Source organism: Fukomys damarensis, unplaced genomic scaffold (genome assembly GCF_012274545.1).
Source record: "Fukomys damarensis isolate Sample0158 unplaced genomic scaffold, DMR_v1.0_HiC HiC_scaffold_32, whole genome shotgun sequence".
Lineage (NCBI taxonomy): Eukaryota > Metazoa > Chordata > Mammalia > Rodentia > Bathyergidae > Fukomys > Fukomys damarensis.
Window position 1 is genome coordinate 3140523 of NW_022900944.1, and position 26105 is coordinate 3166627.

General features: G+C 36.9%; 1 protein-coding gene and 1 long non-coding RNA gene across 2 annotated transcripts in view; both read left to right on the top strand.

Annotated features, from left to right (window-relative positions):
- Grid2 (glutamate ionotropic receptor delta type subunit 2) overlaps nt 1-26105 on the top strand; it is a 405281-nt gene that overhangs the window by 201391 nt on the left and 177785 nt on the right. The window lies entirely within an intron of this gene.
- Nucleotides 25161-26105, top strand: part of LOC104850623 — a 55926-nt gene continuing 54981 nt past the window's right edge. Inside the window, exon 1 of the long non-coding RNA XR_777027.1 lies at nt 25161-25231. This is a non-coding gene — a long non-coding RNA (uncharacterized LOC104850623). The remainder of the gene's footprint in view (nt 25232-26105) is intronic.

Consider the following 26105-nt stretch of genomic DNA (forward strand, 5'->3'; position numbering starts at 1 on the left):
TGTGCCGGCGATTGAACACTGGACGTTGCACTTGCAAGGCACGCAGCAGAACTGAGCTAAATCCCTGGCCCAAAAAATATTTCTTAATACAAGTTGAGGTGACAAAGGACCATAGGTCTTTGAACCTCAAGGTCAAAGGTGGCAATAATGTCACAAGTCTGCTAAAAATTAATGAAATTAATTGCAAATGTTAAGAAAATTATTTTGCAGAATAAATGTCATATCTAGGGTAAAATAAGTCATATCACTACTCTTTTCATGTTTTAATGACCATCGACACATATTCAAAATATTTTTATGCAAAACCTTTATCAAGATGTTTGAACATGGGAAAGAAATAACTAAGATATTTAGTTATATGCTTTATCGCTTATTTCACAAGGAATGTGAATGGATTTATCACATGTAAGGTTCGGAGATTATATATTCCCAATTCATTTTATAATGAAAATTAGACTGCCCCTTGTAAGTGCACAGCTCGTCATTGTTTTGCAGTGGAGCTGATTCTACTAACTATTGTCTGAGCACTCATATCAGCCTTCCCCTACTATAGTATAATAGCCGCGATAATCAACTTTAAGAGGAAAAGTTATTTTGCCTTGCTCACAGGTCAAGAAATGTCAGGCCGTAGTCAGTGGGTTCCATTGCTTTCAGGAGGCAGTAAATGGTGAAAGTAAGGGCAGAGCAAACTCTGTGAACCTCACAGAGGCTGCAGTGTGTGTGTGGCGGGACAACCATCTTTTTTTTTTTTTTCTTCTTATTTTTGAAAATTGAGTTTATTGGTACAATCTAGGTATACAATACAGTTACATTCATTACTAGGATCCTGTACCTTCACATGACAGGTCTTGGTTCTCATTTTTTCCCCTTGTCCCTGCCCTCCCTTCACCCCCTCCTCCCCTCCCCATTTACAGACACCTTATTTCCATTTTTTCATTTTCTTTTCTTTTCCCTTATTCCCTTTCCGTACCCTTCCCACTTTCCCTACACCTTTAGCCCTTTTCTTCCTATTTCACACTATTAATTATACCATTAGGATCTTGTGTACTATTGCAGTTTATTCACACCAGAGAAACTATTCGGTATTTGCATATGTGTGACTTATTTATTTCACTTAGGAGTATGTCCTCAATATGTTGAGGGACGACCATCTTTGAAAGTAACTCACAGTGACCTAGGACCTCTGCCTCTCCATGGTTCCAGAGCATCCAATATATTGTGTCAAGTCAAGAAGGCCTTTAAAACACGGACCCATGGTGGACATGTTAGATCCAAATTATAGCAGTGTTTCTGGAGTGTGTATTTAAAATATGTATGTAGCTGCTGCCATTGACATTAGTAAAGCAAGTTAAATGAGTAAGTAGCTTTATTTTTTAAAAAAGCTTATTGCCCACATGATATCAAAATTTGTGGTCTTCTTTGTTGCTTTTCGTGGGACAATTTGAGTGAAGTCATTTTTTTATGGAGGAAGTATTTGTTACAACTTTGTTATCTATAAAATTATTCTATCTTTTATTAGATACAATATATGCTTGCTTTAGAATTGCGACATGAAAGGCATTGATCCTTTGCCGCACTTGGAAGGATGAGGTCTTCCTAGCATTCTGCTCAAATGTATGTCTGTAGGGTTTATTACAAAATCAATTTTGAATTAATTTACTCTGGGAATAAATGTTTTATACTCTAAATCATTTTAATGTTCTGTAAAATCAGTATGAAGAGAAACATGAAATCTATTATATAAGATCAAATTTTACTAATAAAAGCACATCTATTAGAAACATTGCCAAGAAAACACTGAAAAGAGAAAAACAGATTATTAAACTAATAGAAGAAAAATTATCTAAACATTTATTTTGTTTATTAGAAGCTAAAGAACAACTGCTTTTGCAGTTACCACTTCCTTAAAACAATTTACATAAACTTAAGCCAAAAGAAAAAGAATTTAGAGCATCAGCTATTATTTATAGTCAAATATTGCACTACTTTATGTTAAGACATTTGATATTTGCGAATTTCTGAAAATTGAATCATCGTTCTCTAACCAAGAAGTCAGTTTTGGATATTGTTATGGATTATAATTTAAATCTCTGTAGATTTTAGTTTTAGGCTGATTCAAGAAGAAAACATAAACTATATTGGAAGTGATTATTTTTCCACTATTATAAACATGTATTTTCCACTTTGATAAACAAAAAATTTTAAAGTATTTTTTATCTAATTATATAGGAATACTTTGGAAAAAACTTGAGGAACAAGAAGAAAAATTATCCATGTTCTTACTACCTTGAATAAAGTCTTTTTAAAAAATATTTTGGTGCTTTTACTTATTTTACGAACTTGAAATTCTAACTGGATGAACATGAAACTAAACTTAGGCAAATGGCTCAATATTTTAAAATATTTGTTATTTTCCATTTCTAACCCTTTTAAATAGTATGTTGAATATAACGAATAGATTTTCAAAAATGAAATTGCTGTAATAATGTACATAACTTTTTAAAAATTGGGGTTTTTTCATTTGCTTGTTCTCTGTGGTGCTTGGGGTATTAAAACAGGGTCTTGGGCAAACCAGAAGCACTCTATAACAGAGTTGTATCCCAGCCCTTAAACTTTTATAGAAACATTAACAGCTTTCTAAAAATGTCTTCCCACTTCTTATTCCTACAAGCAGTTCTGATCATGGCTAAGTACAAAAATACAATGTCTTCATCCACTTGCCAGGGCTAAGAAGTCCCATTGTTGTGAAACTTGGTAACTAGGGGAAAGCATGGTATCTATTTGAATTTGTTATCATTTGCATCAAATAAGCATGCATTTTCATCCTTTTAAAAGTCAGGCTTATTTTCTCATTTATATTTTACAACTCTAATATTTCTATCAATTTTTCTAAGATCACTACATCCTGAGGATATTTACTCTCTGTCTTGTTTCATTGTCCTGTTCCTCTAACAAATATGGTGCTTTTCAACTTGCTGCTTTGACTTACAGAAAGTAGTCATTTCAGTGCAGTCAAATCACTTGTCTTGTTCTTTATTCTACTGACAAGACTTTACTCAGCAAAAAGCAGGTTTCCCTCCAACTCCTTTATGGTTTGAATATTTACAAATATCTTTTCATTTAATCTGAGATTTGGGAGGGAGGATATAATACTCTATAAAGAACTGAGTGGATCTTTTTGTTTTAAAAGGGTTGAACAGTATTCTCTATATTGAAAAATCCACTCCTTCCCATAGGTTTGTGATGCCTTCATTATGTATTGTTCCGCATATGTTAAAAATTCCAAATGTATTATATATATATATATATATGGATTACATAAATAACTTCACCTGCCTTCATGTATTTGCTTCAGCCCGTAGAGAGAGTGGGCCATCATCTCGGCATCTACTTGACCGGCAGTCTTGAGTTCTAAATGTTGCGAAATATTTTTATTTCATCAGTATTTTTAGGTGTTAGAGTGGGTTATTTGAAAAAGCAATGTCAGATACAGCCACACAGATAAACCAGCCTCTCTATCCTTCAGAAGTAGGCTGGTGTGGATTTCTGACTATGACTCTACATCATTATAAAGAGATATGCTTATCTTAATTGCCATGAAGTGGGAGCATGAAAGTCAACTGTAAGTTGTTTCAAGTCATTAAAGTGAATTTGTTTGGTTGAAGGAAGTTCAGAAGAGTCCTGTTTTGTGTGCATAAAATTATTATCTGATCTGTGGTGAATGTTCTTCTGAACTTGTGTTTTGCAATGTTATTAAAATGCAGGTTACATTCAGGCAGTTAATGATAGGGATTCTATGTCGAGCTGAGACACAGGACACAAAGAGTTTTTTTTCCACAATTCACAGACCTGAGGTTACTGAAGTGTGCAAACAAAATGTCATTATTTTTAGCTTATTTATAACCGTAACCATATGCAATATGAAATACAGTGTGTATAACTATTCTTCATTAAAAATTGCACCAAGAACATAGTAGTTTAAGTAATTTATAGGCACATTAATTGTCCTGTCATTTTAAAGAAATGGGTTTCTTTATTGGTTTTAAATTGTTATGTGAACTTATTTGGGTAAGGTCGTAGCAGAAGTATGGTTAACACAGTTATGATTAGACCTCTTTAAGCTTTAAATATTGGCATATAATCTAATTATTATATCAATGTAAGCTTTCTAGTGAAAGAAGCTAAGAAGCGAAGAAGAGGATTTTTGTATTTTTGCTTTTCTCTCTCTCTCAGTACTGGGTCTTGAACCAAGGCTTTTGCACTGAGCTACATCTGCAACTCCAACCTGCTTTTTAAAAAAATTATTATTTTGAAAAAAGTTCTTGGTAAGTTGCTAAATTCCCCGGGCTTGCCTTGAACTTTTGATCTTTGTGCCTTAGCCTCCCTTAGTGCTGTTATTAGAGGCATGCACCACCGTGCTGGGCTATGAGAAGACGTTTTTAATCCTTCCCCAAAAGCCTCATAGATTTTCCAAATCTAAAGGACGTAATCTAACAGAGAAACCTGCCCCCCAGCAGGTGTCTGGGCGCTGTGCTCCCACAGCATCTCCCTTCCCTCACACTCATTTTCAGAACTTACATTTATTGTGATTATTAGGCTATCCTGAGTCCCCCAAAATAGTTATGTTGAGTTTTTTGTTGTTGCTGCTGTTGTGTTTTTGTTTTTGTTTTTGTTTTTGTTTTTGTTTTTGTTTGGTACTGGAGATCGAATTCAGGACCTTGCACTTGCGAGGCAGGTGGCATGGAACCACTGAGCTAAATCCCTGGCCCCCCTGTTGAGATTTTGAATGTTACAAACGTTATTAAAATTAAAATTGACTAAATAACTGATAGTTTCTTCAGGATTCCATTTTATCTAATCTTTCATTGTACTGCTCAGAGCTCCATTGGATTTTAAGAATATTTGTCAAATCAGGAACTAGAGAGATAAGGCCCATTTTTGCCTGTAGAGTAGGAACACATAAAAACAAGTTTTGATTCACAAAATAAAATTCAGTAGTTGAGGGCAGGTGTTCTCTTATACTTACAAGATTTAGGAAAGCTTGTCTCTGTTCTCTTTTCTTTTTTATTTCCTAATCTCACAACTTTAACTAGTTTGTGAACATTTTGAAGAACCACTTCATCCAATCACTGGGAAGTTATTAATTAAGAAACATTACAACATTCTCATTTTGTAAAGAGGTAACTAACATATGGTCTATAATGGTGTTGGCTTTAGGACAGAGAAAACATGTTCTATAAACCCAATGTGGGGTTTTATACACCAGAACAGCATAAGTGTATCACCATTCTCTGTTTCTCTGTCTCTCTGTCTCTGTCTCTTTCTCTCTCACACAGATACACACTCACACAGGTGCATGTGCTCACACACACACATGCACATATGCACAGTATTTTAGCATGGCTCTCTCTTTATAAATTCCATTGAGGAGATAATTATCATTAATGAGACCTATTTGAAAATGCAATTGAAAGATTTAGTCATAAACAACTCTAAGAACCTGAACTTCAGTGAAGTATCTATTCAGCAATCAGGTCTACATAAGAGAAGATTTTTGTCACCACTTGGGTGGAGGTGGCTATGTAGATGCCTGAGGACAGGAGGCTCACAACATGGGAGGTCTCTCAACACACCGCCAAATAGGGCATCAAATTTGGGGTAACCATTTGAAATGGAAAGAAATGCTTCCTTTTCATTTCCCCCTTATTCCAAGATTTGCATGATTTTTAGGAAATCTTTAGCATGACTGCCATAACCTTTACAGTAAGACAAGCTAACTAAGGTCCAGAAGAGTTCAGATTTTTTTTCCACCAGTAAGCAAGGAGAGCCATTAAGGCCTTCTAAGCAAGTAAGTTATGCACACAGTGGCATTTAATGAAGATGACTCTACAGCAAGATGAATTTGAAGATGAAAAAAACAATTGGCAAAGAAATTAGCTCAAAAACCATGGTAATAATCACTCCAAAGTAGTTAGAACTTCAACTTGATCTATACTCACACACATACATGCACACGCAAACACACAAACACACACTCATACACACATAAGATGGCACAATTTTTGTAATAGAACTGTATCAGTATAGAAAATGAAAAGGTTTTAGATAAAACTCAGAAGTATCCTTCAATGCCCTGTGCACATAAAGGAAATTAGCATGCCAAGAGTTAGAGAATGTTTTGATTTATTTGGGAGAACTGTTAGTGTCCTGGATCCTTCCACTACAGCACACCCAAACCACTCCAGCAAGGAGAAGTGGAGCAGGTGTCAGCCCTTACCTCAGCTGAACATGAGTGTAAAAGAAGTCTAATTGGGAAGCACAGTAGATCTTTCCTGCAGCATGGACAACCTAGTGGCCTACTAGCTGAGTCATTCCTGCAAATGAAAAGCATAAGCAATTGATGGGCCAACTATTTTGATCACCAATTGAGGAAGAGGTTGATATTATATCATGTTAATTGAAATATCAGTATTTATAGGAGCAACTATGCTGTGTCCCAGGGACAAGACATAAGGCCATATAGAAAGTGGCCTTGTCTGAATCATTTTAGAGCCCATTCTTAAGGGCATAGACAGTGGCGTCATTCAGGAGAATCTGGAGGTACTGCTTACACCCCAGGGACTGGGGACAAAGCAGGCAACTAGAATAGATGAATGTGAGCTCTGTGTGGTGGGAACACCTGTGAAAACATTTGTTAGGAGGAAGTGGAGGAGGGTGTTGGTCTGCGAGGAACCCATGAAAGTTGTAAACCCAGGACCAGCAACAATAAAATTAGGACTGTCCCAATCTATTTTTCTCTCCTGCCTTTCTGTGTTGTAATCTAGAGAGTACCGACAATGCCAGGTTGGAGGCTGAGAGAGCAGAATTGAGATAGCTGGTCTGGTGATGTGGGGAAAAAGCCAACTCTGTTTCCCCAGCTATAGATTTCTCACTGTAACCGATCCAAACCTGGGGAAGGGAGAAGCTTCAGTTTCTAACTAAGGTCAGAATTTAAATTTTTACTGAGGTTGGTAGTTTTTAAATTACTGAATTAAGAATATGCCCATAAGTCTCTTCACTGCTTAAGAACAAACAAAAGAAGAATGGCCTCTCGGAATTTTAACAAAAAGTAAAGAAAAATTAACTCTGCAGACTCAATTTTAAGATTTTGAGACACAAAGGTAAAATTTTTGCACTGTATTTTATGTGTTGTTTATCAAATCTAATATTTTTAAGACTAAAAGTCAGAATTATAAAATACCAAGGGAGCAGAATAATAATCAAATTTTATATTACTTTGGTGCTACAGTATCATTTCACATATATTCTCTTGTATTATTTTTAATATTTTAATGATAAGTAAAGAAAATTTTTCATTTTTCAGAAAAATAATTTGAAAATAAGGGTTAATAATGATTCGATATAATAATCCATAGATAAAACACAATGCACATCGAAGGTAGTTTTGAAATTAGGATCAGAATCCAGACATACTGTCCCTAAATCTCACCTAAAGGCGTAGTTCTTTAGAAGTAGCCTTTTAAATTTCCTTAAAAGCTGCTTTCATTAATTCGTTCAGGAAAAAAATAATCGATTTAATGATTTTCTACCATCCACCATGAAAGTGGTGGGGATTCACTGTGGAACAATTCAGGGGATTTGACTGCTTTCATAGAACTTCCATTCTCATACAGGTGATATAGGTGATATAACTCCCAGCCTGATCAATGGCAGATGTGCCGAGTTTACCTACCCTGAAAGTGAAGAATGAATTCCAAAGGATAAAGCCGGTTAAGAGTAGGAAAGGTTTGTTGGGAATAGGAATAGCTCCTGAGAGACAGGAAGGGTCCCGGTAGTGGGTTGCACAGAGGCCCTTTATTAGGGTATTTTATACAGCAAGCTCACAGCATGGGTACAATGTGGGCCAAACTACAATCGACCTATAGAATTACAAGTGTAACTGCTCAGCTAATATTGATCCAATAGGGAAGCAGGTCCCATAGCGAGGGTACATGGGAAGAACAAAGGTCTGGTTGCTCGGGTCACCCATGCGGGTGACCGATGCCTCTCTGGACTTCCTGAGTAGGTTGTGTTAGTTACAGAATAATTCCAAGTTACTGCTTATTCCTTAGGGAGGCATGGAAGCCTCTTCTGTGCATCTTTATCTTGAGGCCTTCTTCAGATGCGCCTCCAGCCACAATTCTTCTGCTGACTTCTTTGTGAGCTCAGTCCCTCCCTGACTGTGTATTAATTTCTATCTAATTTAGCTACCTACAATATAGGCAGGAAGGTAATGAAAAGGACGAGCAAAGACCATGTTAGGTGACAGATTTTATAAAAATACCACTGTAGCAGAGGAAGAAGGGTACCAAGTAGAAGCCAAAGCCACTCTGGGCTGCATAGGCCACAGGGCCAGTGCCCATCAGTAGGTCACACAGCCCAAGGCCTCTGCGCTGGGGCAGCATCTATAAAGCGACAGATGTGGTTGCCACTGTGCTCTTGAAGCTTAAGGGGGCTGGGGTGCAGCTTGAGAAGATTTCGAAGGACCTCCCTCCCAAGACCTTGGAAAGACTGGATTTCCTCATGCAGGTTATGGGAAGCCACTCCAGGGTTTTCAGTGAGGAGTTATTTTGCCTGGCTTTTCTGTTTATTAAAAAAAAAGAAAGGCAACTCTGACTGATGTGTAAGGACAGATGCCACCAAGCAGCAGCAGGAGTGCAAAGACCAGCTCAGAGGCTACTGCAGCAGTGGAGGCTGGAGCTGGGTGGCAGCAGAGGTAGAAGCCAGTACTTTTCACTTTCTTCACGTTTATTTCACAGATGATTGCTGCCGGCCTCCTGCTCCATGTCTGTAGTTTGTTTTTGCTAAATTTTTAACCAAAGATGCCTCTCTGACAAAAAATATGCTGTCTGTGCCCAGGGATTCTTCTGTCCCATGTTGTGAATTGCAGTATCCCTTTGGTCATTACCGCCTCAGATAATCCTTTACTCCTCTCGCCACTCAGGTTCATCCACCCCTTGGCTCTTTCTCCGTCCTGCACAGACATTTCTCTATCACTGGGTGCTCTTTGTTTCCTTTTAGTGCTGACTGTAAATTGTGATTGTACGTATATTTTAGCAATTGCAGTTATTACACAGTTATTCTCTCTAGGCGTTTAGCCCACAGAAGGCAGAGCCTATTTTTGTTTATATCTATATATCAAGTACATAATATGCAACGGGACACAAGGTAATCAAAACATACTATATTTTGGATGAATAAAAATTCTACTTTATATTTTATTCACAAATTAGCCCATTGTCTTTCTCTCGTCTCTGTATGAAAAGCTAGTGATGATCATAATGGAGTGTTTCCAATTAAAAATTCTTTTATTTGAGGAATAAGAATACATTCTAGCCATTTTCCTATGACAATGATTATATTCTCTGGTAACTAGAATACAGTTCATCCCACATATATGCACATACCTCAATTCTCAGAACCTATGTATGTGTTACATTCAGGAGAAACATAATGGGGAAAGAGGAATTTCATAAGAAAGAGGAATTAGGGTGGCAGATGGAATCACGATTGCTAATCAGCTAATAGTGAAAGAGGGAGATTATTATGGATAGCTGACTGAGCCCAGCATATGTGAGTTCCAAAGGGGAAGGAACAAGGAAAGGGAAGCTCAGACAGAAGTGCCCCGGAAAGGACTGGCCCTGCCACTGCTGACTTGGAAGATGGATGTAGTGGCTACAAGTAAAGGAATAAAGAGACTGTCAGCATCTCAAATTAGCAAGAAATAAAATTTCTGCTTTCTCAAAGAGTGCAGCTGTGCCAACACCTTGATTTTAGCCTACTGAGGTAACACTGGATTTCTGTCCTTGAAAATTATAAAATAGATCCATGCTGTCTCTAAATTTAAATACGTTATATAAACAATAGAAAATGGATAGTGGCGTTCGGGGATTTAGCTCAGTGGTTCTGCAGCCTGCCTTGCAAGAACAAGGGCCCGAGCTCAATCCCCAGTACCAAAAAAGAAAAAAAGAAAATGAACAGAATTTAATGTAGGAAAATTCACTGAATTTTCTCACTTTTTAAATAGAGAATCTTTAAATATTGCAATGTGAATAAAAGTCTTTATGATTAGCATTTTTGAATATATAGATGCAGTAGCATTGATAGTGAATGATAAAACCAACATTTAAATTTAAAGTGTTCTAGATACAGTTAAATCTTAATTGTGCCATTTGTTTACTACCAAGGCACTTTTGAATATTTTTTTCTTGCTTTCTTGGAGTTTTTATTTTTGTACGTTGTTATGCTTTTATTTTACCTTTTCAGTTCTGTAACTGGTACTCAGGGTATCAGAGCGATTTGAAAAAGTGAGAAAAGTCAAAAGGTGACTTGAATCTGTCCATTATTGTGACTTCCCAGAGCAATTACTAGCAGATTTAATAAAAAAGAAGTAAACAGTCTTTGACTGAAATAAGGACTTTGGATAATTTATGAATTTTACTTCATATCACTTTTCATTTCTCCAAGATTTTAGAGAACTTGAGTCCTGCTCATGGACACTTGACGTTCTCCTGAGTGTGAAGACTCATGTCTTTTTCTGTTTTTCTTTCACTCACCAGTTATGAACTGGGAATCTTTGAAGTATATTCAAAGGATTCTAGTTCTTTGGCATAAGGCTGGCTGTATGCATAGGCTGGCTCCTGCTGTGGGGTTAGAATCTAAAGATAGACTTTATTTTTTCAAAAGAGATGTCACGTATGTGTCACAAAAATCTAGTGTGTGGCCATTTTATTTTGTTTGTTATTTGCTGAAAAAGAAACATTCTACTTCTTGAAACAAGTTCAGATATTTTAAAATATAACAGTGCTATTGTATTGTATTATTATATAATTCAAATACCATAATATTACACTTTTGGCTTATACTAGTCAGTGTTTTTAGACTATCCACAGTTCTTCATCACCACTATTTATTTGAAGAACATTTCTTTCATCCTCAGTAGAAATGGTATCCAATAGCAGTCTCTCTTTTCCCTCATTCTCCAGACTCTGCAAATCATTAATCTACTTTCTGTCTTTATTAATTAAATGGAAACCAACAAACCACGATGAGCTTTTTCACTTAGCATTGTGTTTCCAAGAACCATCCCTCCGGTAGCATGAATTGACACTTTATTCCTTTACATTGGTAAATAATATTCCATAACCCGAATATATCATATTTTGTTTATGCGTTAATTTACATACATTTGCAGAATATCTGGTTTGGGGCTCTTATGAATAAGACTGCAAAGCATTTTTGTGATCACATTTTTGTGTGAAAATATTTTTCATTTCTCTTGGGTCTATAACTAGGAGCAGGACCAATCACTCATGTGAAACTGTGTGATTCACACTCTGAAAGTATTGAACTGCTTTCTGGAGTGATGGTACTCTTTGTCAAGTCTACCAGCAACATAAGTTGAATCTTTCCAAATCCTCACAGAACTAGTTTCCTATCATCCATTATTGTTTTTGTTATTATAATTTTATTGAAACCCTGTAAATGTGAATAATATTATAATTTTGATTTATATTGTTATAATACCTACTGAGCATCTTCCATGTGCATATTGACCATTTCTATATTTTCTTTAGAGAAAAGTCTACCGACATTCTGTGCTCATTTTTAATTGAGCTGCTTGTATTTTCACTTTGAAGTTACAAAATTTCTTCATATATATTGGGCAAGTCCCTCCTCAGGTCAGTGCTATGCAGTTTGTTTTTTACTATTGTGTGGACTGTCTTTTCACATCCTTAGTGGCATCGTTTGCAAAACAAAAGTTGTTCCTTTTTTGAAGTTTAATTTATATATGTTTTTATAGTAGGAAATTTTGATATACCTAAAGAACCATTACCTAATCCAAAGTCACAAAGAGGAGTTTTTTTTAAAACTTTCATCTGAGATTTTTATAGTATTAGCTCTTGCATTTAATTCTTTTATCCATTTTAATTTAACATCCCTATATGATGTGCAATACCAGTGGCCCAAATTTGTCCTTTTTCAGGAGAAAGATACTGAATGTCCCTGTTGATAAAACTGTTTTCCCCCATTAAACGTTTGTGGTTCCCTTATTAAAACCCACTCAAGTGGAAAAATGACTCTCAGTTCAAGTCCCTTGATATGTCTCTCCTGATACCAGTACCACATCATCTGATTATTGTAAATTGCGGTAAATGTAGAATCAGTCTATGTGAATCCTCCTTTGTTCTTTTTCAAAATCATCTTGTCCATCCTGAGTCTCTTGGATTCTGTGTGGACTTCAGGGTCAGCTGATCAACCTGCACAGTGGGCACCTAGGATTTGATAAGCATTGTGTTGAATTTTGAATTTGTAGATCATTCAGGCAGCATCATCCTCTTACTACTATTAAATATTCAAATCAGGGATGTCTTCCTGTTACTTAGAACATCTTTGATTTCTGTCAACAGAGTGTTTGTTTGTTAGTTTGAGCCGCTGGAGATTGAACCCAGTGTCTTCTCACTCAGCTGCATTGTCGGTCTTTTTTATTTTTATTTTGAGTCAGGGTCTTACTAGGTTGCTAAATTGTCCACACTGGGTTTGAATTTGCAATCTGCCTGCTGTAGACTCCCAGACTGCTGGGATTCCTGGTAAAAGGGCCATCATGCCAGGCTTACTCATCAACATATGTCTTACTCTTGTTGAATTTATTAAGTATTTTGTTCTTCTTAATACTGTTGTGAGTAAAATTATGTTACTCTTATTTTTAGGTAGTTTAGTAGTGCTGCATTATACAAAATATACTTGATTTTTTAATCTTGATCTTATATCTTGCAAACTTCCTTAAGTAGATGAAGATTTTTAATATAAAGCACTTTCGTATTTAACATCTATGGTTAATAAAGTTTTCTTTTTAAATTTAGACCTCATAATAATTTCTTTAAATAAGAAAGTATATGTTTAATGTATTCTGTTTCTATAACCATTAACATATATTTTTATTGATACTGTAGAAAGAAAAAAAAACAAATTTTAAAAGATATCCTGTGTATTCATTAGTGTTTATAAACTTATGACCTAATAGAGAAGGTAGAATATAGAGATGTAAATATCTATACACATTATGATAGCCCCCATAATTGATTATATAAAAGAGAAATTTATTATTTTGTTTTAAGGTAGATCTACTTAGCCTCCTATGCTTATTAAAAATCATGTTTTATTTTCTACTTACCCTCCTGTGCTTACAAAAAAACATGTTTTATTTTGCTTGGTTTTGCTTTAACTAAAAAGTTTCAGTAAGTATATAATATTTGATAATAGAATGTCTCCGGAAATTTTGCTTGCAAAATACTGATATAGTGCCCCACTGTCATGAAGAGGCAGAACGCAAGTAAAATTATCATACTTGTAGATAAAGGGTAAGAAAATGTTTACTCTATCTTGTCTTTTGGGTACATTTTTTTAGCAGCTGTTTAACTTAATGAAACATAGTTTATGTTTAATTTGATGATATGACAGAAATCAAAAGACATTTGAGCTTTAAGACTTTCAGTCTTATTTTTTAAAACAGTACTTTTATGCTTAGTAATAAAGCTTTTAAAATAAAAAAATTAAATTTGATTTTTAAATACAGGGATAATTTTTATGTTGCTACCTACCTATTGATTTTAATGCTTTCTAAATTTAGGTACAATTGAACGTATTAACCAAATATAAATATGATCTAATATTTTCAATGTATGTCATACATAAAGCTAGAATTTACCACACTGGCTCACATTCTTACTTCGCCTCCATTTACACAACCCTCCCCATTATTTGATGTTGTTGTTACAGGGAAAGAACTGGTCCTTGTGCTTTCGAGGCAGGCAGCAGAACCACTGAGTTACATCCCTAGGGCTCCCTCCCTATTCTTAAAGTGTCTCCTCCTCTTTGTACCATTAGTCCTTGACATAGTGGCAGGCTAGTCAGCATCTACAGTGCTTGTTGAATGAATGAGTGAACAAACAGAACATGTATTGAAGTGTCAAGGCGAAATGTATCCTCCGAAAGTGAATATTAAGAGAAGTTTCTAAAGAAACTCTTAAAGATGGGGGATACATAGGACTTTCAAATTCAGAGAATGGTGGGACATTTGAGGTGTGAGGGTGAAAGAGTGAAAATGTAGTTACATTTGAGGTAATGGATCAGAAAACCTGACTGGATTAGAGGCAGGTGTGGGCACCATGTGAGCCTCCCAATGAAGTGTATTGGAACATAGCCTCTTACATCTGTGTGTGTCTTATATGCAGCTACTCTTGCACTATAATAGTGGAGCTGAAATAAATTGTAGTCCATATGACACCAAAGGCCTAAAATATTTGTTGTTTTGATCATTACAGTAAGCTTTTTCCAAACCTTGAAGTAGAGTAGCCATTAAAGGAAGTCATGGGCAGTAAGATTAGAAAGTTAGCGTGAGATCAGGCAAGAGCATTTAATGTTATGGCCAAACAGTTTGGACTCTGTACTTCAGGGAATCAGTGGAGCCATGTGCCTCAAGCTATGCTGTAGACCAGCAGCTACAGAGGAGCAGCTCATGGCGAGGTGCAGTGATGCTCAGGAAGAAGAGCCTATGGCTAACATGGGTGACAGTGTGGACTGGACATTGGTCACACAAGTTAGGGAAGGGCCAGAAGTTGAGGATAAAAATAAGACAAAAACATGAAGACATTGTCAGTAGGTTCTGAGGATAGGGAGAAATGGCTAGGGACCAGGAACTGTAATGAGAATTGCACATTCTCAATCGTAGGATACTATAAGAATAATGCTATTCCCATTGGAAATTAAGAAAACCATAGAATAAATTGTTTTTTAAGGAGTAATTTTTGACTTTGTAAAAAAACCACATTTTTTGGCAATGTAAGACATCTCAAAATTTGTGTCTGCAGGTAGTCAGAACTACAGCACTGAGGGCCAGGAATTTAGCTAAGTTGGCACTGTGCCTCCCTCGCAAGTGCAAGTTTGTAAGTTCAATCCCCAGTCCCAGAAAAGAAAAGAAATGTAGGGCTTGGGCTCAAAAGGAAGAAATGCAGTTGTGATACTGATTTAAAACAGTTGGCACTGTGCCTCCCTCACAAGTGCAAGTTTGTAAGTTCAATCCCCAGTCCCAGAAAAGAAAAGAAAAAGAAAAGAAATGTAGGGCTTGGGCTCAAAAGGAAGAAATGCAGTTGTGATACTGATTTAAATGGTAGAGAGTCAGTTATCTCATTAGGATCTTATGTACTATAACTGACAATGTGAAATGGGCAGAAAGGGGCTAAAGGCGTAGGGAAGGTGGGATGGGTAGGGGAAGGGTAATAAGGGGAAAGAAAAAAATGTGAGATAAAGAAAAGATGGAAATAAAGTGGTTGTAGATAGAGAGGGGAAGAGCGGGTGAAGGGAGGACAGGGACAAGGGGAAAAAATGAGAACCAAGACCTGTCATGTAGAGGTACAAGATCCCAACAATGAATGTAGCTGTACTGTATCCCTAAAATGTACCAGTAAGCTCAATTAAAAAAAATAAATGGTAGAGAGTAAAAGTGACAGCGAATGGGCACTCTGAGGAAGAATGGGAAGGAAGCCACCCCGGGTGTAGGAGTGAACGAGGCTTGGCTCTAACACTTGCTCCCGAAGGGCAAAAGGAAGGAGCAGAGAGTGTCACAGGACAAGTAGCAAGTGCTTCAGAATGGACGGAGCAGAGAATCACGTAGCGCACAAAAGAGCGGGAAGAACGCAACTAATCCAGTTAAACTATATTTGAATACACAATGATCATACAAATCAGATTTTAAACAGTTCCTATTGCATTAAAAAACAGAGTTTGAAAGAGAGAAAAAAGTAGTTTTGCAGATGTTGTGGAAAAGTCTCCTTAAAAGATCATGGGAAGAGGAACAACTTTGCAAAAGAAAGTTAAAAATTGTTTCATAATGACTTTTTGATGTCTGAAACATGTTTCTGTGAGCAGAAAACACTGTAGGAGTTCCTTTAGCTTTAAAAATTAATAAGCAATTTATGAAAGTTATGTCAAATATTTTTCCTTATTAAGCTTCTAACCTTTTAAGCCTCTCTTTCTCCTTTTCCTCCTCCTCTCCTCTGTCTTTACCCCTTCTCCTCCCCACCCTTTCCTACTCTGTCTCCTCACTTCTCTCTTCTCTCTGCTCTAGCAATTGCTTTTCATTCTTTAGATAGCATTTGTATGCATTAAAACAGTTAAATTGTCCAAACATCGTGAGCTTCAATTACAAATCACAAAAAGTGATTTACATTCTTGAAGTTTTCCATTGAAATGAATAACAAAACGTTCTAAGTATTTGAGTAATTAAAATACATGAATATATGGTTTCTTGAGTTTTACAATCTCCAATGCTATATATAAGCTTTAATTTTTTTCTGTTTTAAACTACATTGCCAAATTAGTTATTTAATTATACATTCCTCCATTTAATCATATGAAAAGTGCAAAACATGGGAATGTATTAGTATGCAAAATAACAACATATGTAACATCTACACAAGATATTAATGCAACTGATTTTGTTTTCTTGAATCTGTGTTATTAATTTGAAATCTCTCTAAGGTTAAAAGATGCTTATCCAATAATAGAGTGATAATCCTAAGCAATTTTGGGGATAATCAGCCAAGTTATCAACAGGCTCTTTCATTCAGAATTATATTGGATTACTCTCAGATCGATAAGTGACCTTTAAAATAATTGTATATATTAATTGTATATATGGTGTAAGTTCCTCTAACTCTATAATCTCCCTACACTTTCAGATGACTTGATTGGATTTTAAATGTTCACACATGGATACATTATTTGTATTTACTTTTTTCCTTAAACACGGAAGATCTTTGAACTTGATAGACTATTTTACTGTTTTTCCTGTCTATATCTATACAGTAGGCTTGGTATGGTGGCAAACATCTGTATCTCAGCACTTGGGAAGCAGAGGCAGGAGAATCACTACAAGTTCAAGGCCAGCTCAGGCTACGTAGTGAATTCAGGGCCAAACCTAACTGCATAGTGAGACCTTGTCTCAAAAATTTTTCTAATCATTATTATTATTAAATAAGAGTGACAGACAAGATAATTGTGAATATATTTCCTTAAGCTTGCATGTTTAAAAAAATGAAGTCCCATAGTCACTTAAATCCACTACTCTCTGATACAATTTTTTGTGTCAAGATCTTGATGTACATGAAGCCAATGTAGTAGATGTGACTGGAAAAGGTATTTCAAATTCTGAAGCCTTGTAGGCCACACTGCAAAGTGTGAATTGGGTCCTGTGTGACAGATTCTTGTGTAGGCAGAGGGAGGTGTGTGACAGTGACATGAGGTGTGGCATGAAGCGGCACTGGCGGGGAACAGGAAGTTAGGAAGTTGTCGCCAAAGTGCAACCTAGACAGGGTAAGTCCTGAGCGCTGAGCTATGGGTTAGGAGATAGCTGGTACGGAAAAGAGCTGTGATAGAATTTTGTAACCCATTCCTTGCAAGGCTGAGAGATGGAAAGGAATCAAAAGAACTCAGAGATTTCTGGTTTGAAAGATTGAAAGGTGGTATCACAGAGCAGGCTCTTTCTGGAGCCCTCAGTGGCTCACTTTCCTACCATGGCCCTGTCAGTCCCCTGTCCTCCCACCTAGCCATGAAGCAGTTCATCGATTTCTCCTATTTGAGAGGATCATTATTGCTCAGGCATAATAAACTATGTATATGTCAATATATTTGAAATAGCTCCTTACCTTGAATCCAATCTGCATGTATTATAGGCCTCAGTCAGATTATGAAAGCGTTAAATTGCAAACAAATGTCATTTTGGGGGGGTCACTGGGGATCGAACTTGGGACCTTACATTTTCGAGGCAGGTGGTGGAACCACTGGGCTAGATCCTTGGCCCACGAACGCCATCTTAAGTGTTTGAATGTGCTGCTTTCTGGGGCAGAGGGAATGATAATTTAGTATTAAATAATATTAAATAAATTTCCCCAAGAAAAATGTTTATCTCTTCTTTATGATTCTGTACTGTCTTGGTTTCAATAAATCTTGGTTTATGATTCTGTGTTGTTTAGTTACTTGATTTAGGTCCTCCTTTTTGAGTAGGTGCTTGGTATTTTATTGTTTAAATAGGGGAGCAGAATTTTTATTATCTGGTTAACTGTGACTATGGGAAATATGGATTATGTAACAGTCACCACTCTTAGTCCTGTCCTAAGGATCCTGCAGAAAAGCTGAATTTCAAATATATGAATAATTATTCAAATAGAATATTGCTGTTTAAACTACTTTGAATGAGGCCCAACTCTTGTTATCTTATCTGAGGGAAAAAAACATCGAATTTAACTGTCAACAAATATTTGATTCTTGCTAAACCCTATTGGCAAAAACAAGAAGTGTAATGCACACAGAATATACACAAAAGTGCAAAGCTCTCTCACAGAAATATATAATGCCTGATATTCATTTGATGATAAGTACGTTAGAGGGAAATAAAGCCCACAAAGGGGATAAGAAATGACAGTTGGGAGGCAGGGAATGGGGCTGTAGTATGTCTAGAGGCAGCTTCAGAGAAAAATATAGTATGGGGGAAAATTTGAAAGGGGTGAGAGTAATAAATAGCAGCGATCAGAAGAGTGAGGAGATAGTAAGGCTACAGCTCTGAGGTGTCTTCGCCCAAATGTCCTTGAGGACAGAAGCAAGAAGCCCACAATGTTGCATCTGAAGAAAGAAACGAGAGGTGAAGAAAGAAAAGGCTGGAGAGAGAAGACCTTGTAGGCAGAGAGGCCATTTTTGGGATTTGACTCTTATACTGACTGAGCCAGTATGGTATTGAACAGTTTTGACCATAAGAGTAATCTAATCTGCTTTACATTTTTAATAGAATAGAAATTACAAAATGAAAAGGAAACCTGGGACTGAATCCTAGGTGAGGGGCTCCAAATTTTGCCAATGCAACGGGCATTACAGAGTGAAGTAATTTCGATGATAGAGAGCTACCATCTAGAAAACCACCACCATTTATTTTATAAAGTATAAGTGCTGAAATAGAAGCTTCTTAAATTCACTTGTCGTGGCACAAAGTTTGAAGTTTGCATGTGCAATAGAAGTTGAATAATGCAAAAATGGATTCTTTTATTTTCATTCCTTTGTACTGGCAGAGTGGAGAAAACAAGGAAAATGAGCGAAGCATTTATTCCTTTTCTTTTGTAAAGTCCCACATCGTTCTTTAAAAATGAGCTCTTGAGACTGATTCTACAACTTAGGACAGGTCACCTATTTTGAACTGCTTTAAAAGAGAGAAGATTGATGTTCATTTCCTTTAAGGATCTCTTTGCTTTTAAAAAAAGTCTTGGTAGCAAAATATCAGCTTTTGAATAGATCTGATCTGATACAGACAATTATAAAGTACCCAGAGCAATAATACTGCTGAACAACCTCTTATGTCCATTTGCAGCCTCTTGCCTTACCTAGTTTCGCAAAGCATTTCTCAGATGTGTGTCCATTACACACAGAAAAGAAAGGATATTATCTTAAACATCATGTACTGTTTGATATTTTTAATATTACATATGCCCCAACTGCCATAGCCATGTCAAGTGTGGCCCCCAACTCGTTTCGTCAGAGGTGTTTTGTTTATACAAAATGAAACTCTTTCTCTGAAGACAGGTGTTGTTTATATATAATTCAAGCTTTCATATTTTTGACCAGTCTCTGATCAAAATGAGTTATCAATGTCTAATATACCATAAGCACCTAGGGACTTTGGAAAATTATAAATCCCTAAAGACACAACTCAGGAAAGGATATTAAAAATTTCTGAGAATGAAGCCTGAAATATGCCACTTATTGAAATATGCCATCAAATGTTTCTACACCTTGATAGTTATCGCCTCTGAGGATGTTTAAGTCCATCCTCTTTGTTTCTGGGAATTGACCTTCCAACTCTGGGTTCCCAGTTGGGGCCCTGGAATGGCACATGGTGTGGGTACAATAGGAGGAATATGTACGTACCACCTCTGGTGGTCCCGATCAGTCCCCCACATTTTCAAAGAAGTAAAGCCCACAGGTAGCTAAGCAAGCAGCTTCAGGTGGCACAGAAAATATTGGAGTGGGAGTTTAGTGGCCACTGAAATCACGACTCTTTGAAATGAATTCCAGTGGCCTCACAGGATTCATGAACATTTCAGAACGCAGCCTCTGGTATTAGTTTGTACACTGAAGGGGCCTAACTCAGTCTCTCTAGTATTTCCTGTCAGAGAAGTATATTGATAGTTTCACTATGTAGTTGCAAGTGTTAAACACTTTATGGTTAGGTTTCACTGTTCATTATTCTTGTACTAACGTTCATTTTTTTCACATCTAGTTTGATTTTCCTTTCATTACAAGGTGATAGATTTTCTACCATTTTCTACCTCCTTCTTGGAAGTTTCTTGTCTTATTTTATTAATGGTTAAGTCTTCAATTTGCTCTCTTATGTACCCATTGAAGAATAGCTTGATTCATTTGCATGCAAGGGAAAAAAATGAAAGCACAAAAATATTTTTCCCTTTTCTCTTTTATTTTTTTTTTTCAGTGAAAGTTGAAAATATTATAGAAGATAGAGTCAGGCACTAAAGTTTTCATTATCATTTAAAAGAACATGTTGTTCTTTTTTGTAACCACAATAGTTTTTACTATGCAATAACCACATAATTATCACTGATTTTACTCTCTTCACTCAGATAGACTCTTATTTTTGGGGGACAGATAAACTACCCATCTGTCAATGTACTTTAGCTTTATATTTTGCATAATTATACCAAGTTTATGCCTGTAAGTATAATTATAGGAGATCTACATTAGATAGAGGAAATAATATAATTGTATTTTTTTGTGTGAACTGGTAGATAAAAATGCAGTTAGAAGATGGAGAACAGAGTTTGGTACATCTTGGCACACTTTTGTCTTTATAAGGTGATCTTGTTTTTTGGAAATGAAAAAAACTCAGTCATTGTAACTGCAATGGTCAGCATCACATCAACATAATGATCTTCAATAAATAGCAAGTGAATGTACAGGTAGGTGATTAAATGAATACATCCTATATACAGTATCTCTAAAACTCTAACTGTAGACCCAGCACAAAGTAACTTAGTCACGTTCACTGCTTGGATTCAAAGGAAACATTTTTATCTTTTAGTGTTTCATCAGGCTATACATGCATTCATAAAATTGTAAAATTAGAAACATCCCCTGTAATTATATATATCCGATGTATACTACCTATTTTGTAGAAACTATGTTGAAATAAAAATATTTCCCATGGAAATTTGTGTAGCTAGACCCCCTAAATATGTTCACATCATTTCATGTTTCTGTGCACTGTAAGTTTCCTTTAAAGGTCAGTACTTTTACAGAATATTACAATTCTTCAAGGCTGAGAAATCCTATCTCTCCTGATACTTCTCTATTGGTTGAGCATGTCTTGGTGTCGATGTTTATCTTATATTTGAATGTAAGAAACAGAGTGACTATTCAATGTATAAAATTTTATAAAAAACTTTTATCATAAAACGTGCTCTGAAAAGAAAGAAGTCTCAGGAACTTAGGAAGTTTCAAGTCTTAGTCTAAATTTGCTATTTAACTGGATATATTAGAGGCAATGCTAAGTGGTTAACATTGTAAAAGTTATCAGGAGTTTAAAACATACATGGTTATATACCTTTTTCTATACTTACTAGTTTTATAAAAAATTTTAAATAAGGAGGGAAATTAAGTATAAGCTCCTAATATTTCTAAAATCAAATATGTAAGTTAATGAGAAAATGAAGGTTTAGAAAAGTTATTTAAAATTAGATAAATCATAATATTGCAAATGCTAAAACATGGATTAAAGTTCATTCTTTTTTTAGCAAGCATTTACAGCACTACAAAAGTCAAGAGGTGACAGTGACAGTATAATTCTTCCTGCTGCTATAGGAATAAGATTGCATAATTGGTAATCAAGGAAATTTATGTTGCTTGGAAATGAAATCCTGCCTCTGACTTGAATTTACAAAGACATCTTTCTAAATCCTCGGAAAGTGAGTTTTAGTCTAAATTATTTTATGTTAAGATTTTAATAGGCTTTAAGTATCAATAAACCACGTAGTTTCTTTGGAGTGAAACTATAATTTATTCCTAAAGGTATCTAAATTTCAAATAGCAATAAATGTCAAAAGAAAAACCTTTTTTCCCTGCTTATTGAAAATATGCCCTTGAATTTACATAAAATGCCGCAGTAAATTGTGTCTAACGTAAACAACCAACAAAAACTCCTGAATTATCATATAAGCACAAGGCTTGAGGGTGCTATAGAAATAGCCTCTCTGAGCTCTGTGCAAGTTGGACTTTGCAGCCCTCACTTGGAAGTCAGGTGACTAGAGCCCTGGCTTGGTGTGAACAAAACAGTGAACAATGGTAGCCCCAAGGGTAGCTATTGCTGTTTAGGAGGACGGGCTAGCCTAGCGCAGGAAGCTTCAGGTTAAGCTAATGCCTCTACAAAGGTGTGACCCAGGATTACTAAACAATCTAATTTTGTTCCTGTCCACACGTAGTACTACTTACAAATCCATCTTCCTGCGTTTTATACCCTGAGCCTGCACTTCAGTTTTAAGGATGAACAACCTTCTTCCATGACTCGTTCTTGCTTTCTTGTGTGCACCTGGGCCTCTAATCCCCAAGGGCTCCCCAGCCACCCTCCCCTCAACGTATGCAGATATTACCTGACAAAGAAGCACTCTGCTTTCAAAGGCCCTCTTCTCCTTGGAGGAAGCCGTTCTTCTACCAGGAAAAGCTTTATTGATTGTTTGGTTTGTAAAGGACTTCCCCCATTTACCTTAATCTAATTTGTATTATATTCATTCATTGAACCAGCTCCTCCCACAAGTCTGTGCTCTGTCTTCTGAGAGAAATTATCTTCCAAATTATATTCCTTTGTAAGAAATTCATCATTCCTCTGTTGATCACTAGAAGACTAACATATGTGGAGTGAAAGATGGCAGGATAACATACAAGCAGTCTAAGACTGAATTCTAGTTGGAACCACATTCTCAAAGTGAACAAAATAATGACATCATTGTGGAGCTAATGTGAGAAAAAAATAAATAAAATATCCAGCCCTCTTCCTCAATCCTGGGAGGTACTCAGTGAAAATTAGTTCTTCTCCTTCTATTTTTTTTACTAAAAATGAAAGAAGAATAAAAAGTGAGATGCTATTCTATCTTAGCCAACAAGTAATCAATCTGACTATAATAAAAATAATATAGTGGAGTTGAAAGGGCTCGTAAGGGGAGAGAAGAGGGAAGTATGAGACTGCGCCTCAATTGCCTGTGTATCCTGCTGTGAACCACGGGAAGGCTAAGGTGATATAAAGGGTAGAAGAACCTGGAGTCTTACCCAGGAAGACAGGAAGAGGCAGAGGAAAGCATTGCCATGGAGCTGGCCCAAGACAGTGAGGAAGAGCCCAAAGGCTAATTGTGAATACATCAGCCACCTGAGAAGACAGACACTGCCTCAGGAGCAGGAGCGTTTTCCACGACGAGAAGGATTCAGACACCAGTTTTTTAAAAGGTCGACAGGGTTTAGCTTAGGAAAGGAAAAAACAAAAAAGCCACATTTACCTCTTTTAAGTGACATTGTAAGTGATTTTTATTAATATGTAAACATGATATCAACATTTTAGCCAAATGGCTATTGTTCGTGCTTTATTGCTGAACTAAAAGTCTCTAAATTCAATTAAGGAAGTGAATATATTCCTTTGGTGATTGGTCTGATAGTGGATTTTCAGTTCCGGAGCCAAAACCTAGAATGGAATCCCCTATTTCATTGCTTAAATCAATAGCAGTCTGTTGATTTTGGGAGTATAGAAGTTCATGATGTGTTTTGGAGGAATGAATAAATTAATTAGAGGATACTTTGCCTCCTTACCCCCCTTTATCCTTCCAAGTAATTTAACTTAAATGACTTATAATGCACGCCATTTGACCCTGATAAATTATTTCCACACACCAAAAAGTCCCTAGATTTATTTTTTGGATTTGTGTTTTCTGCCCACAAAGATATGCTTGCATAGACTCACTACATTTTTCCAATTTTTACTGATATATCCTTAAATAATGCGAGACTTCTTCACTGAAAGCTTGTCACATGAAAGTTACAGGCATCATAAATGTGCTTTGTTCAACAGCTTCATCGTAACATTGCTTTCAGTAAGATACTGTGAGACAATGCAGCAGTTGGGTTGATGTAAATATGAGAGTGTCAGATAAATAATAGTGCAATCAAAATGATCAGAATATTGGGTACTCACCCCCCCTCCAAACACAGTGCACTGTGTCAGCTGGGCATTTGTGTAAAGGATCCAACACTTCCAAACTTGTTCTAAGTGCGTGCACTGCCTGGGGCACTGCTGATGCTGCTGGTGCTGGACAGGTGGTGTCCTGCCCCTTGGACAGCACCAGCCATGCTCTTTGATGGCCACCATCGTGCAGGATAAATGAGGTCTAACCTCCGCAGGTGCTCCACCTGTCCAAAGAAAACCGGTTCACACACGACTCTGAACTTCTTCAACTCTTATCTTTTCTATATTTGTCCAAAACCAAACTATATCTTTTCCTATGTTATTGCATCGAAGTACTAGTCATATATTGAAAATTATATCAGTGTAGAAATGGTATGTTTAATTAAAATTGTGATGTATTCTAAGAGGTTTTAAGACACCTTTTCACATGGGCTTCCCAAATGTACTTATTTTCTTGAATTTCCTTTAGTAATTGTGTTTTCTATACTTATTTCTGATGTTTTCCCTCATGTTGTATAAATCATAAGCCTATTAAATGAGAAGTCGATTTGCTCTTTTGAAATATTGGATTGATTTTCTTTTTCTTGACTCTACATGATATAAATTCTGTCATTTTTCAAGGAAGATACAGTATTTGTTTTAAGTGTGAAACAATATGCATTATTTTGCTAACATATTAGACTATAACAAGAAACTTTTAAGAATATTGGGTTAAGGTAGTCACGGGGCTGGGGTTTCATCTGTGGCTCTGGGATCCGATAGCCAGGGGGGAGGGGAACGGAGTAAGAGGCAGCCGGTAGGTCACGTGACCGGAAGGGCTCCTGACGCAGTTCCTCCTTGGCGCGGTCCTGAGTGCTGCCTACGCCAGCAATGGGGTGCTGTCACAGCAGCGAAAACGAAGACTCCGACCAGGTACGGCCGCGGCAGGCGGGGCTTGGGAGTGAGGGCTTAGACCCTGGGACTTGGAGCCCCCAAATAATCTGCAGAGGAGTGGGAGCCAGTGTGCAGGGCTCATCCAGTACGGGGCCCTGTAGGAGACAGATTACAGAGGAGACGCCCGGCCGTGCTCCTACCTCTGTTAAAGCCCCAGGTCTTCACCTAATCTCCGTCAGGAGATGGGCCCGTGGCCTCCTATCTGACTCCTTCCCCTTCCACCTATCCCTGTCTTCAGACCTTAACAAGCTTCAAGAGTCCTTCCTAGGTTTCTCTGGGAAGTACTTCCTTTCCATACTCCCTGCGCCGTCTCTGCGCTTGTATTAGTGGGCTTTGCGAATCCATTGTAGAAGTGTTTAAATTGAGGCCCTGAGTTAGGTTGCCCCGGAATGGACCAGGACTTTGTGTATCCTCTCCGCCCCTAGAGTTGGAGAAGAAATGGCACTGCTGGTCTGGGGCCAGAGAAACCTCCGAAGTTGGTGACATTTGAGTTAGCCAATGAAGAACTGTAATAGAGGCATAGAGATGTGTGGGAAGTTGTTTGGGAAGCAATACATTAGATTTAGCTTTGAATGAATTAGGAAAGAGGGATTGGAGGTTTCGGTTCCGAGTTTGGCCTGCCTCCGTGCCGACCCTGGTGTGTGAAGGTTCTTCTGGCTAGAGAGATGTCTGTCTTGAGATTGTGGCTACAAACGTGGTCCCTTTGGAGAAAGGTTGGAGAGACCTGTACATACTGTAAATGCTCTTCTTGCCCTTGATGCATCTTGAAGGGCAGACCTTTACATGCATAAAGTCTCAAGCTGCTGGACACTCACTTTTTTTTTTTTTTTTTTTTTTTTTTTTTTTTTTTTTA